Source organism: Bos grunniens, chromosome 8 (assembly GCF_055505025.1).
Source record: "Bos grunniens cultivar Pamir isolate PY7600 chromosome 8, Bosgru_T2T1.0, whole genome shotgun sequence".
NCBI lineage: Eukaryota > Metazoa > Chordata > Mammalia > Artiodactyla > Bovidae > Bos > Bos grunniens.
The window spans coordinates 42521366-42533570 of record NC_141172.1 but is presented as its reverse complement, the minus strand read 5'-3'; the positions used below and the strand labels follow the sequence as shown (position 1 = coordinate 42533570).

Genomic DNA, 12205 nt, shown 5'->3' with positions numbered 1-12205 from the left:
CCTCAGGTAGGAAGCAGTGGGGCAGCCTCCCTGGAGGCTCCAGAATAGATGACCTTAGCAGCCTTTCAGAACCTGTCTGCAAGGTGCAGAGAGGGTAGTAAGGAGGTGGAAGAGGAACAAATACCTGGGTTGCCTCTGCTATGCCATGCACTAAAGGGGCTTTCCATGAGATCTCCTACATTCAGTCCTTACCCCAGTCATGTGTGTGCCATTAGTACGTTCCTCCTACCTCATTGGTACTTATCTTTTAGTTGTAATCTCAGTCTCAGCTATTTGCTTTGGTTCTTTGATGATAGCTGAGAGTTGATAATCCCTTTCATTTGAGGAGCTGTGCATTGGCTCACAGAGCATGCCATTTGTGTTCAAGAAGTAGAAAGCTTCTTTCTGAACTTGGTGCTTCTTCCTGGGACAGCAGTTTTACTTCAGGCATGTTGGGAGGAGGGGAGGAAGGACTTTGTTTTTCTTATAAAGCATTATGTTCCCTTAACCTAAGGTAAGGAACTTGGTAAACAACTGTTGATACTGTGCATGATTGTGTCATCTCCTGAAGAGTTTGTGTCCCTGCCCAACAGACTTCGATTTGGTGAAGGCAGTTGTTCTCAAATTGTCACCTTTCCCCATCTCAGCAGCAGCAACCATCCTCCTGCCCCAGACCTACTGAATCAGAAACTCTGAAGGTGGGGCTAGCAACCTGTACTTTAATAATCCCCAAGTGATTGCTATTTATGCTAACATTTGAGAACTCCTGGTTTTGGGCAAGAGGAGTAGGTGTTTGGTTTTTTAAAATGGTACCTTCTGTTACAATTTTCTGGGGTAGTAAAGATGATTCACATTTGAAGTTTGGGGATAAGGGCACACTGAAGATAATGTGGCATCCTTCAGAGCATCTAAGAGCAGACTGCTGATGACTGCCTGCTTACACACCCTTCCCTTGTGCAGAGTCCAGCAAGGGGGCCTTCCTGCCACCACATCCCCAGGTCACCCACAGATGTGTTCCCTTCCTTCACGGAAAACTGAAAGAAAGAGAGAGAAATACTGGATGGTATAGAGCTTTCCATCCTGGGGCTTATGGTTTAAAGGGCAGAATTGAGCCAGGTGGTTATCCCATCAGAGAGGCGCTCACTTTCTGATCTGATCATAAAAACCAACAAACAACAAAAGGCCATCACACTTTTGTTTTCTTTGCTTTAAGTGGAAATACTCTTCCTACTTCATAAATATAGATGCCAAGTAAGGAAGTTGCTTTGGATGACTGAATGATCCTTATTCCCTATGCATGTTTTTTTCTTTTTTTGCTTTTGCCAAGCAATGGAGGGTAACAAAGTTATGTATATTACCAATATAATTTACATGGATAGCAGTTAGATATTTCATTTCTGATTGATTAATCTTAAAAGAGCAAAGCTTTTTTCTTAAGCCCTCTACATACAGTATTTTTAAAACTTTATGCTACTGCTGCTGCTGCTAAGTCGCTTCAGTCGTGTCCGACTCTGTGCTACCCCAGAGACGGCAGCCCGTCCCTGGGATTCTCCAGGCAAGAACACTGGAGTGGGTTGCCATTTCCTTCTCCAATGCATGAAAGTGAAAAGTGAAAGTGAAGTTGCTCAGTCATGTCCGACCGACTCTTAGCGACCCCATGGACTGCAGCCTACCAGGCTCCTCCATCCATGGGATTTTCCAGGCAAGAGTACTGGAGTGGGGTGCCATTGCCTTCTCCCTTAAAACTTTATATATATATATATTTCATTTTTCCCCCAGATTGTATCACAGTTTGAATCATTGTTAATGTAAAAATACATGTATAAGCAGCTAGATTTATACATTGTCATAACATCGATGCAAGTTCTTAAGGAGAAATCAAGGATGACAATTGAAAATAAAATGATCATTGCCAAACAGAACTATTCTTTATCATTTCAAGAAGCTGTACTTAAGATGTTCATGGGAGAAATTATTCCAGACCCTACCAGTTCTCTGTCAGAAAACATAATATTCTGACAACTGTTTTCTCTCACCTATGTATATAATATTTAATTTTATTTGAAATGTTGACCCAAGCTATGCTAAAAATTTCATCTTTAAGATATCAAGCCTGTACAAAGGGTGGACCCTGAGAGCAGAGCACACTCATAACTCTTAGAGTTTTACTGTTACATCTTGATTTAATAAAATGTCTGCTGCTGAAAATAGGAAAAATTGATCATATATAGGTTTGAATATGTATTTTTTTTAATGTATTCAAGTATTAAGCCTGCAACCCTGGAAAAATTCAGTGAGGCACAATGTGGCAGAGGGGAAACACTGAAATGGAGGGATGAGAGATCTAGTCAGTAGGGAGGTGTTTCTAGTTGAGGGCCTGGACTGTACTCTGCCGTCACTCCCCTCCACTCCCCACCCCACCCTGGGTCTACTTCCCTCTGGTCTGATTCAGTGCTCACCCAGCACACCCCATTGTTGGCTTAATAACCTGGTATCAGGGGAAGATTGGTATTCAGTTGGGAATCTTCGACTACAAGGAGTAAAACTGATTTAGGAAGCACTTTATCAGGATACAGAAGTACTCCAAAGAATCCAGGATCCTCAGAGACAAGCTGGAATCAAAAAACAGGAAAGCACAAGGAATTTCAAAGACTATGTTGGCTCTATTGCCCTCAGCTTTATCTTCACCTTTCTGCTACAGACCGGCTCTGTCTGTGGTGCTGTTCACAGATCGACCTGCCTCCAGAGCCTGGCTGGCAGCTCCTCAGCCCCCGTTTCCAAGCCCCAGAGGAGAACAGTTTGGCCCAGCCTGGGTCTGATGTCTTTAAGTGGTGCAATGATCCATGGCTGGTGACGTGTGTGTGCACTGGGAGACGACATGGGAGGCCCGCCTCTGACCCTGTGGCTGGCTCAGAACATTCCACAGAAGGGAGTAGTTTGCATAGAGGGGACAAAAGCATTCCCCCACACACATACCATTAACATATTGCTGTGGGTTTATTCATTAACCCCGCTCTGGGGGAGTAATTATCTTTGGCTCCAAGAAAATCTGAATATTGAACCTAAAAAACCTTGGGCCAGACTCTGAATCAGGATCATGAATTGCAGCGAATTTTCCAAAGTGACTACACTCCATGAGGCCTCATGGCTATCAGCAGCAGATGCCTCTGGAGCCCCCTATCTCTGTTAGTGCAGACCCTTTAAACAGCAGGGGTGTTGAGCGAGGCCAGATGTTCTTGGTGGAATGCCTGCATAAAGCAAAAACCACACGAATCTCTAAAAGCATTCTTTATTCTGAATAACATTCTGATCCACTGGTGAAAGCCAACGAAGTTAAACTAATATTATCAGAAAAACATGTAGGTTACTAGATCTTAACCCTTCTTCCTCATATCCTCACTCAGTTGTTAATTTGAATTGGAAATCACTCTTAGTCCACATACTTAAGAGTGCAAGAAATAGTGCATTTTCCTGAATCCATTTAGTATTGACTGTAAGCTTCTGCTCCCTTAAGGTAGCAGGAAAGTAACCTTCATTAGACTTTTATCTCTTTCCTACACCACTCTCCCAGGGTTGTGCCAAGGTTCCAGATTCTTACTATAATTCATGAGGTCAGGAAAGCAGCCTGGGTCATCTATTGATACTGGTCCTCGCTGCTTCTTGGCCATGTTTGAGGCTGGGGAGAATGCTTTGTCACAGCTGGGAGACTAAGCTCAGTCAGTATCTGGTCAGGCTTTGGGGGCTCTGGCACATCTGAGGATGCTGCAAGGGAATAGGTATGATCTTCTGCTGATCTGAGTCCCACAGTCATTCTCCTCCAAGAATCTCCTCTTAATATGAAGGAAGATGGTGGTGGTGGTGGTGTTTCTCTCTTCTCAAACCCTTTTTTCCTTAAGGAAGCCCAACCACAGCCTTCCTGAAGCGGGAAAGCCAGAGCCCCCTCCTCATGTGAATGAGGAGAGATCGGAGAGAAAAACATTGAGGACGCCTCATGCCCTAGAGGCAATAACTATCCAGGTGCTGGCTGCGGAAGGCAGGTGGTGGCTCTGCCTCCTCTGCAGTCACTCAGGAGAGTCACCTGTGGGCATAGCCCCACTCTCCTCATGCTTGCTAATGTATGGGTGGTGTACCTGCCCCTAAATGGCAGGAGTTGTAGGCATTTGTTGTTGCTTGAATGTTTCCAAAACCATATTTTGTAAACCTGTGTATTCTAGAGGTGTGCGCGTGTGTGTGGTCAGTTCCATCCAACTCTTTGTGACCCCATGGACTGTAGCCTGCCAGGCTCCTTTGTCCATGAAATTTTCCAGGCAAGAATACTGGAGTGGGTTGCCATTTCCTTCTCTAGGGGATCACCCTGACCCAGGGATTGAACCCGTGTCTCTTGTGTCTTCTGTGTTGGCAGGCAGATTCTTTTCCACTGCGCCACCTGGGAAGCCCAGTGCCAAGTCGCTTCAGTCCTGTCCAACTCTGTGTGACCCTATGGATTGTAGCCTGCCAGGCTTCTCTGTCCACAGGGTCCTCCAGGCAGGAGCACTGGAGTAGGTGGCCATGCCCTCCTTCAGGGCATCTTCCCAACCCAGGGGTTGAAACTGAGTCTCTTATGTCTTGCATTGGCAGGCAGATTCTCTACCACTAGTGCCACCTGGGAAGGCCAGAATAGCCTTCAAATGAGTAAGCATTTCTATAAATCTTTAGTGAGTTTATAAAAGGGTGGGGGAGAGATTCCCTTTTCTGGCAGTGGATAATTTAGTTCTGTTAATATTCCTTCAGAGAAACTTGTCTCCCTGGCTCACATATATGTACTTTTGCCCTCAGAGTTCTCAGTGACTAGACTAATTGTGAGTGCATCCAGTTTCAGTGATCATATGCTTTCCTTTTGCCATTATTTTAGACACTGCTTTGGCCACAGCACAACTAATGCATTAAAAAATAAAAATATTTTGGAAGGATATACTTAAGATTAAATCAAGGGGAATGCCATAGAAAATGGCAAAGCTTGCACAAAGCATTAATAAAAAATGTGTGGTCTTGAGCAATCAGCATATTACATAGAATCTGTGAATGCCTTCTCATCTAGAATTTCAGTACAAGCTGTCCATAAAATATTTATACAGCACAGTGCTGCTTCCATGCTGACAAAAGCATAGGTTCAGGTATGTGCTGTTACTGCAGACATCACTAGCCTATAAGCAACTGAAGCACCTTTAAGAGCGTTTGGAATGTTAGAAAGTAAAGTGTGTGTCACGGGGTTCAGTTGGTAGTAACTAAAGAAGTGGCCTTAGTTCCTAAACAGAATTGTTTATTTTGTTGCCAGAATAGCACTTATTAGTAAAGACACATCATAGAGGAAGGAGAAGAGAGATTACTAATGTGAAATTTAAAAGAATAGATGCTGCAGAAATTAGTAACCTGGTTTACTGTTGGTATAGGGGCCGGAGTAGTTCCTGAGATGACTTTTAAGAAATGTTATTAAAAATACAGCTGAGAATAATTCTGTTATCAACTCTTTTTTTTTTTAGCATCAGTGCAAAGCTCGTTTGTTAAATAAATATCTGATTATAACTTTACTAACTATACATGCTTAATTCAGCTCATCTGTAAGAGAGGAATGATAACACTTGCCTAATGGGCTCATTGTAAGAATCAAAAGAATAAGGCACCTTAGTAAGGGTTTGGTAAGAAATAGCGTTTTTTGAGTTTATGTTTGTTTTAACAATAATTGCTTACATTCATGACTTTACTTGCATTTTCTTTAATTCTTGAAGTAGACCAGTGAACTGGTGGACCATTTTAGAGATACAGTTAAAAACTGAAACTATTTGCAATACTTATATCAGAGTTCATCCTCATATAAGAACACCTCTGTATCCTGTGATAGAAATCCTTTCTGGTTCAAAGAGACTGGAATTGGTTTTGTTCCTGATACCCAAAGGTTCCCAATTAGTATACCATGTTCTCTGTATTATTAAAGTACCAAGCTAATAATAGCCTTCATAGATGAAGAGATGATACAAGTAAATAAGGGGGACACTGTAGCAGAAAAACAAAGGACATATACAAGAAGTGCAAAAAAGTAAAAAATGTTCAACCTCAGAGATATGTTAATAATAGGGAACTTATGGAATCTGTAAGATAGGATAATTTAAGAATTAATACTACCCATGTTTAGAAGGAGTGTAGAGAAGTATACCACTTATATGCTACTCAGTATACCACTCCGGAGAGGGCAGTGGCACCCCACTCCAATACTCTTGCCTGGAAAATCCCATGGACAGAGGAGCCTGGTGGGCTACAGTCCATGGGGTCACTAAGAGTCGGACATGACTGAGCGACTTCACTTTCACTTTTCACTTTCATGCATTGGAGAAGGAAATGGCAACCCACTCCAGTGTTCTTGCCTGGAGAATCCCAGGGACGGGGGAGCCTGGTGGGCTGCTGTCTTTGGGGTCGCACAGAGTTGGACATGACTGAAGCGACTTAGCAGCAGCAGCAGCAGCGGCATATGCCACTCAAACACATATTGAATGAAACATTCTATAGGACAAGCTATCAATAATATCAAATGCATATTTTTTCATATGTTTGACCCATGACTTTCTCCCTAGCAAGTACTTAGTGGTGTGTTTGAGGATATCCATCTTAGTATTATCTACATATTAAAAAATTGAAAGTGACTTAAATGCTTCAGAGAGGTTTATTAAAATTGATGATTGTACAGTCATTAAAACTGAAGGCATAAGAGGCTAATAAGTGACAACACTTCCATCAATATAAAAATAAATGGGAAAAGCAGGTTACAAAATAATGCCTAGAATTCACTTTTAATAAAAATTTAATATGCTTACACATTTAATTATTATGTTTATAAATGTGAAATCATCATATCAAAATAGAAGGAGAGTAAAAAATGCTAATAGTGCTTAAATTTTCTTTGTTATTCATATTTGATTTTTATAAACTTTTGGTAAAGACCCTTAAAGAAAGAAATATTTAAAGTTATCTTTTTGACAAGTTAGCATGTATTATGTAGGTTACCCAAAGGTAAGTCATATGATATTTGACCTGAATCTGGACTTTTGCTGTGTTGATCTGATACATTTCAGTGTATCTGATACATTGCCTTTTCTTTGTTAAATGAATAACTATCATTTATCTTGAGCAGGAAAATAAAATTTAGACATTCAGACTTGATAGCATATAGCTGTTGAATGGTTCTCTAAGGTTTCTTAGAGAACCAAAATCAGGCACACAAGAGTGGTGTCAGGAGAGAGAGTCTGAAAGGATTTGCATTAAATTATTTTCAGTAGCCAAGCTCTGTGTATATGGAAAGGCATAGAGCAAGGAAATAAGAATGAGCGTTTTTATCAGACTGTTAAGTAAACTTCAGGGTAGAAAATGACCAGCATAACCCCTTTGGCTTGATAACCACAATTCTTGACAGGAAAGTCTCTCCTTGTTTCCATTTGCTCGCCCAGCTTCTTCTCAATCCTTTTCCGTCTGCATCCTGAACCAGCCCTATTGAAAACTGTCCTCAGGGGTGCCCAGTGACCTCCCTAGTAATTGTTCCATCCAGGGACATCTTGTTGGTCTCCATACACAGCATTTGAGGTCACTTGTCTTTCTTTGGGCTGATGTGCCTCTCTGCCTCTGTAACAGTTATTCTCCTGCCTCTATAACCATTCTATCTTTTTCATTGGCTCATCTTCCTCCATCTCCCTTGAACCTTTACTGTGTCTTCTAGTTCCCCTTAGAAGCTTCACTTTCCTAGGGCTTCATCTTTTTTGAGGTAAAAGTTTAGCAGCTAGTCTTTCCTCACTGTGAGTCATTCCTGCTGCTGCTAAGAGTTTGGGTCATAAAATGGTTTTTGGAATTAGAATATGTTTGCTTGGACTCAAAATCTACACACACTGGAGACACTTAGAAGTCATCTCTGGCTCTATGAAAAGACCCCAGGTTGCCTACGAATGGTCTACTTACTGATGATGGAATAAGCTCCTTCCATACAACAAAAATAGCGGAATTAATAAGAGAATCTTAGGTCAAGGCACAAAGGCTTATAAATTTCAACGAGCATTTGTAGAGATGATGCAAAAAAAAAAAAAAAAACAAACCAAAAACCATATTTGTAAAAGCTTTGATGTAGTCCATGCCAAAATGAAAAACAAGTTTAAAAAATCAAAATAGTCACTTTCCAGTTGGAGAGCTAAGCTCAATAAACTCAAAACAATGGCCAGTTCCACTGAGAAACTGTGAGGGTTAAATTATCTGGAAGGTGGGATCTCTGAGTCTGTGAACTTGAGATGGGCTTCACAGAGGGAATAAGAAAAGCTGTGTCCTGTGTGGGGGATGATAGTTGCAAAAGCAGGGCATAGGAGTATGTGTTCTTTGAAACGTAACAAGACTTACCTGCCTAGGACAGAAGGTGTTTGTTGGAAGCTGGAGGATGATAAGATAAAGTAGAGCCAGATTATGAAGGAACCTGAAAGCCAGCAAAGGAGTTTACATTTAATGGAAGAGAAATGTATTACGACTGTGGATATAAGAGATGTGGATGTAATAGAATGCTAGATTTGGAGATGAGAAGAACAAAGAACTTCAGAGTTGGAGGTATCCTGTGAGGTGGGGTGGGGTGACTAATATCTGCTGTACCTGCTGTATGTCAGGTGCTAGATCGCATAGTTCTTATTCTTACAGCAACCTTAGAGGTAGATGATATCATCCCCATCTTATGTATAATAAATGAGCTCTGAGGAAATACAGTGTGTCTGAGTTTTTAGAGTACTTAGGCCAGAATTGAACACGTCTGACTTCAAAGCACAATGAGGATGGAGAATGTTGAAATCAGTTCCTGATTTTACACTCAGGAAAACTGAGACCCAGAAGATAGGGGACTATCCAAGGTTACCCAAGTAATGGAATGAAAGCAGCTGGATAGGTAATGATCTGCAGAGAGAGGCCAGGTTAGAGGCTGCTGTTGTAAACAGGTGGGGTGCCAAAGAATTTGGTATTAGTGGAGGCATGTTTTATTGTTGTTTAGTCACACTCAATCATATCCAAATCTTTTGTGATCCCATGGACTGTAGCCCGCCAGGGTCCTCTGTCCTTGGGATTTCCCAGGCAAGAATACTGGAGTGGGTTGCCATTTCCTTCTTCAGGGCATCATCCCGACTCAGGGATCAAATCCGCATCTCCTGCCTTGGCAGGAAGATTCTTTCCCATTGAGGTACCAGGCATAGGAGTGAAAGAGTAGAGAGCAGTAGGACATTGAAGGGAAAGTGGGGGTGGACTGATACTGGCATGGCCAGTGATGGAGGGGATGACATGAAAGCAGTCCCAGAGTTTTAATCCAGGGGAACTGCGGTTTGCAGTGAAGGTCCTCCGTGGAGCTGATTTTCAGAGAAAGGCCGTGTATTTCTTATGGGCTAGTCTGATTCTGAAATGACAAAGATACCAAATATAAAAAGTGATGGTATTTGTGAGCTGATTTATGTACATATTGATGGATACATGAAGAGAAGCACATGAAGTAGAAGTGAACTGATGGTGAGACACCCAAGAGCTAGTGACTAGCTTCTTCCTAAAGGAAAGGAGGTATGATGATATCCTAGGCTTTTTTACTTCTGGTCTGCCACTTCCACCTGCAACCAGAAAATGCCTTAATCATAATAAACCACATAACTGTCTTTAGTAATTGATTCCCCTCTCCTATTGGAAAGGAGTATTGCTCCATCACATTTCCCACAATGAGACTCTTTTTTTCTTTCAGAATGATTGTCGCTGTACTGGATGGACTGCTGAACTATTGAATTACTTCCATCTTTTGACCACACTAAGAAATTGTCCATGGAGTTGAGATATTTATTGCAGTAATTTCTGGCCTTACATATTTAAGGTAAGGTATACTTTTTTCCCATGTAACTATCATGAAGTTGTCATGTTTTTCTTCTTTAACTTTGCTTTTTAAGAGACATTAATCTATTCTTTTCTTCTAGCTTTTATGCTCTAATAATCCCTTCAGGGTGCTCTTAATCTGAAAATATATGAGTGCAGAAAAGACTTTTATATAATGAAATATGAGCAAGCTGTTTGAAAAATAAAGGGGGAAATGTATTACTCTTCAGATTAAATCAATAAAAGTACCCCATTTCCTTAAACACAATATGCATAGACTGGGTTATACTAGAGAAACTTAATAGATTTAAAGGAATATTTATTGTTAAGGCTACTTGAAAAAATGAAGATACTTAAATGTTAATATATTGCTTGCTTTGTTCAAATAAAGAAAGTTTAGAAAATACAGAGAACTTAAAAGAAAAAAATCTGTTACTTCCAGAGATAACCAGTGTTAAAACTTTACTACATTATTTATAATACTTGTTTTTACAAATATTTGTAATGGGGTGTGTGTGTCATATGTGTTAACTTTTGATATTTTTGCAAATGAGAAACATTTATCACAGGCTTACTCCATACCAGGCTCTGTACCAACCACTTTATATACATTACTTTATTAATTCTCACAACCCTGTGAGGTTGGTGCTTTTCTTATCCCCATCTGTACACGAGAAAGTTGAGGCTCAGAAAAATTAAATAATTTGCCATGTTCAGAAAACTGGTGAACCTACTCAGAACTTGAACCAGTCAGATGCCAAAGCCCATACCAACAGGCTTTTTTACATGCTTTTTTCCCTTGACAATGTGCTTTACCTTCTTTTCTACAGCATCATTTCACATTAGAAGGTGTTCATTTATATTGGTATATAATGGTTTCTCTACCTCATCTCCTTTTGTTGGACATTTAGTTGTTTTACCCAGTTTCAGAAACAACATTGTAATAACATCTTTTATGCACGTCCATGATTGTCTGTCTAGGGCGGATTGCTGGAAGTGGCATTGTTGAGTCAGCCCACGGTGTGGGAAGGAATCCCTCAGGTGTTTGATGCATTCTGCTAGTTGCCTTCTCAAAAGGTTGTGGGAGTTTATATTCCCACCAGCAGAATATGGAAGTACCTGATGACCCTAAGTCCTCAACAACATAGGTAGTTGGCAAATGAATAATTTCATTTGCCTTTTTAAAAGAGTGCAGGTGAGGTCCATCTTCTTATCTCTAATCCTTTCGAGCCTTAGCCTCCTGACTGGTTTCTCTCCCTCCACTGTAGACCTCACTTAGTCATTAAAGGCATTGCAGGACAGTGGATAAAAGCATGGACTGTAGAGCTAGATGCCTGGGTTCAAATCATGGCAGTATTGCTCTGCCTCAGTTTCCCCATCAAAAAGTGGAAATAATAATAAAGCCTTGTCCTGGGGTGGTGCTTGGGGTTGCAAAGAGGCAGACACAACTGAACAATTGATCAGCAATTTTAGAACAAGTGCATGACTCCTGGTTTGAGCTCAGTAATTGTTGACTACTGCTGTTATCTTCCAAAAGTCCATGCTCATGTAACTAAAAAACCATAGATTATATGCAGTTGACCCTTGAACTACATGGGTTCGAACTGCATGGGTGCACAGATTTTTTCAGTAGTAAATACTACAGTACTGTATGATCTGTAGCTAATTGAACCTGCAGATGTGGAACTCTGTATTCTGAGGAAGGCAGACATGGATGGAGGGCCGACTATAGATGTTTGATTGTGTGGAGGGTTGGCACCCCTAACTCCCATGTTGTTCAAGGGTCAACTGTACTTGTTTTAAATTAAATGTGATCATTACTGAATTAGTAATTTACAGCAGAAACTGCAGATGCTGACATTGTTATTACATGTTAACATCATGAGCAGCCTGAAGGTCAGGCTCCCTTGATGATGCACGGTCAGGATATTGAGGGGAGAGAAGTAACAGGAATAACTAGAATGTTAAAGTGCTTTATAACCTCACAGAGCACTTTTACATGCATTATCTTGCTTGATCCTCAAACATAATTGAGGGAGGTGGAGCAGGTATCATTAACCTTGTTTTACAGAGGAAGAAATTGACTTGGAGGAATTAAGAGAGTTGTTCACTTGAGGTCATGGAAGCGGACTCTGGCAGAGCTGAGTGTGTGCTCCAGGCCTCTGACTGTAAATCTGTACTCTTGATGCTACAGGACACAGTGATAGGCCGAAGAGGTACAGATGGACACCTGCCCAGGGGTGGAAACATACCGGGAAGGGAAGGAGCAAAGAGGGATGCCATGGGAGGAGGCAGCAGAGTAGGGTAAGGACATATTGGAAGGAAGGCAGGGACC

At 41.2% G+C, this 12205-nt stretch overlaps 1 protein-coding gene across 13 annotated transcripts in view; it reads left to right on the top strand.

Annotated features, from left to right (window-relative positions):
* The window catches only part of KANK1 (KN motif and ankyrin repeat domains 1), a 215161-nt gene that overhangs the window by 67341 nt on the left and 135615 nt on the right, over nt 1–12205 (top strand). For all 13 annotated transcript variants that reach the window (XM_086415386.1, XM_086415396.1, XM_086415388.1 and 10 more), the window contains one exon: nt 9746–9871. The gene's annotated coding sequence lies outside the window, so the exon portion shown is untranslated. The remainder of the gene's footprint in view (nt 1–9745; nt 9872–12205) is intronic.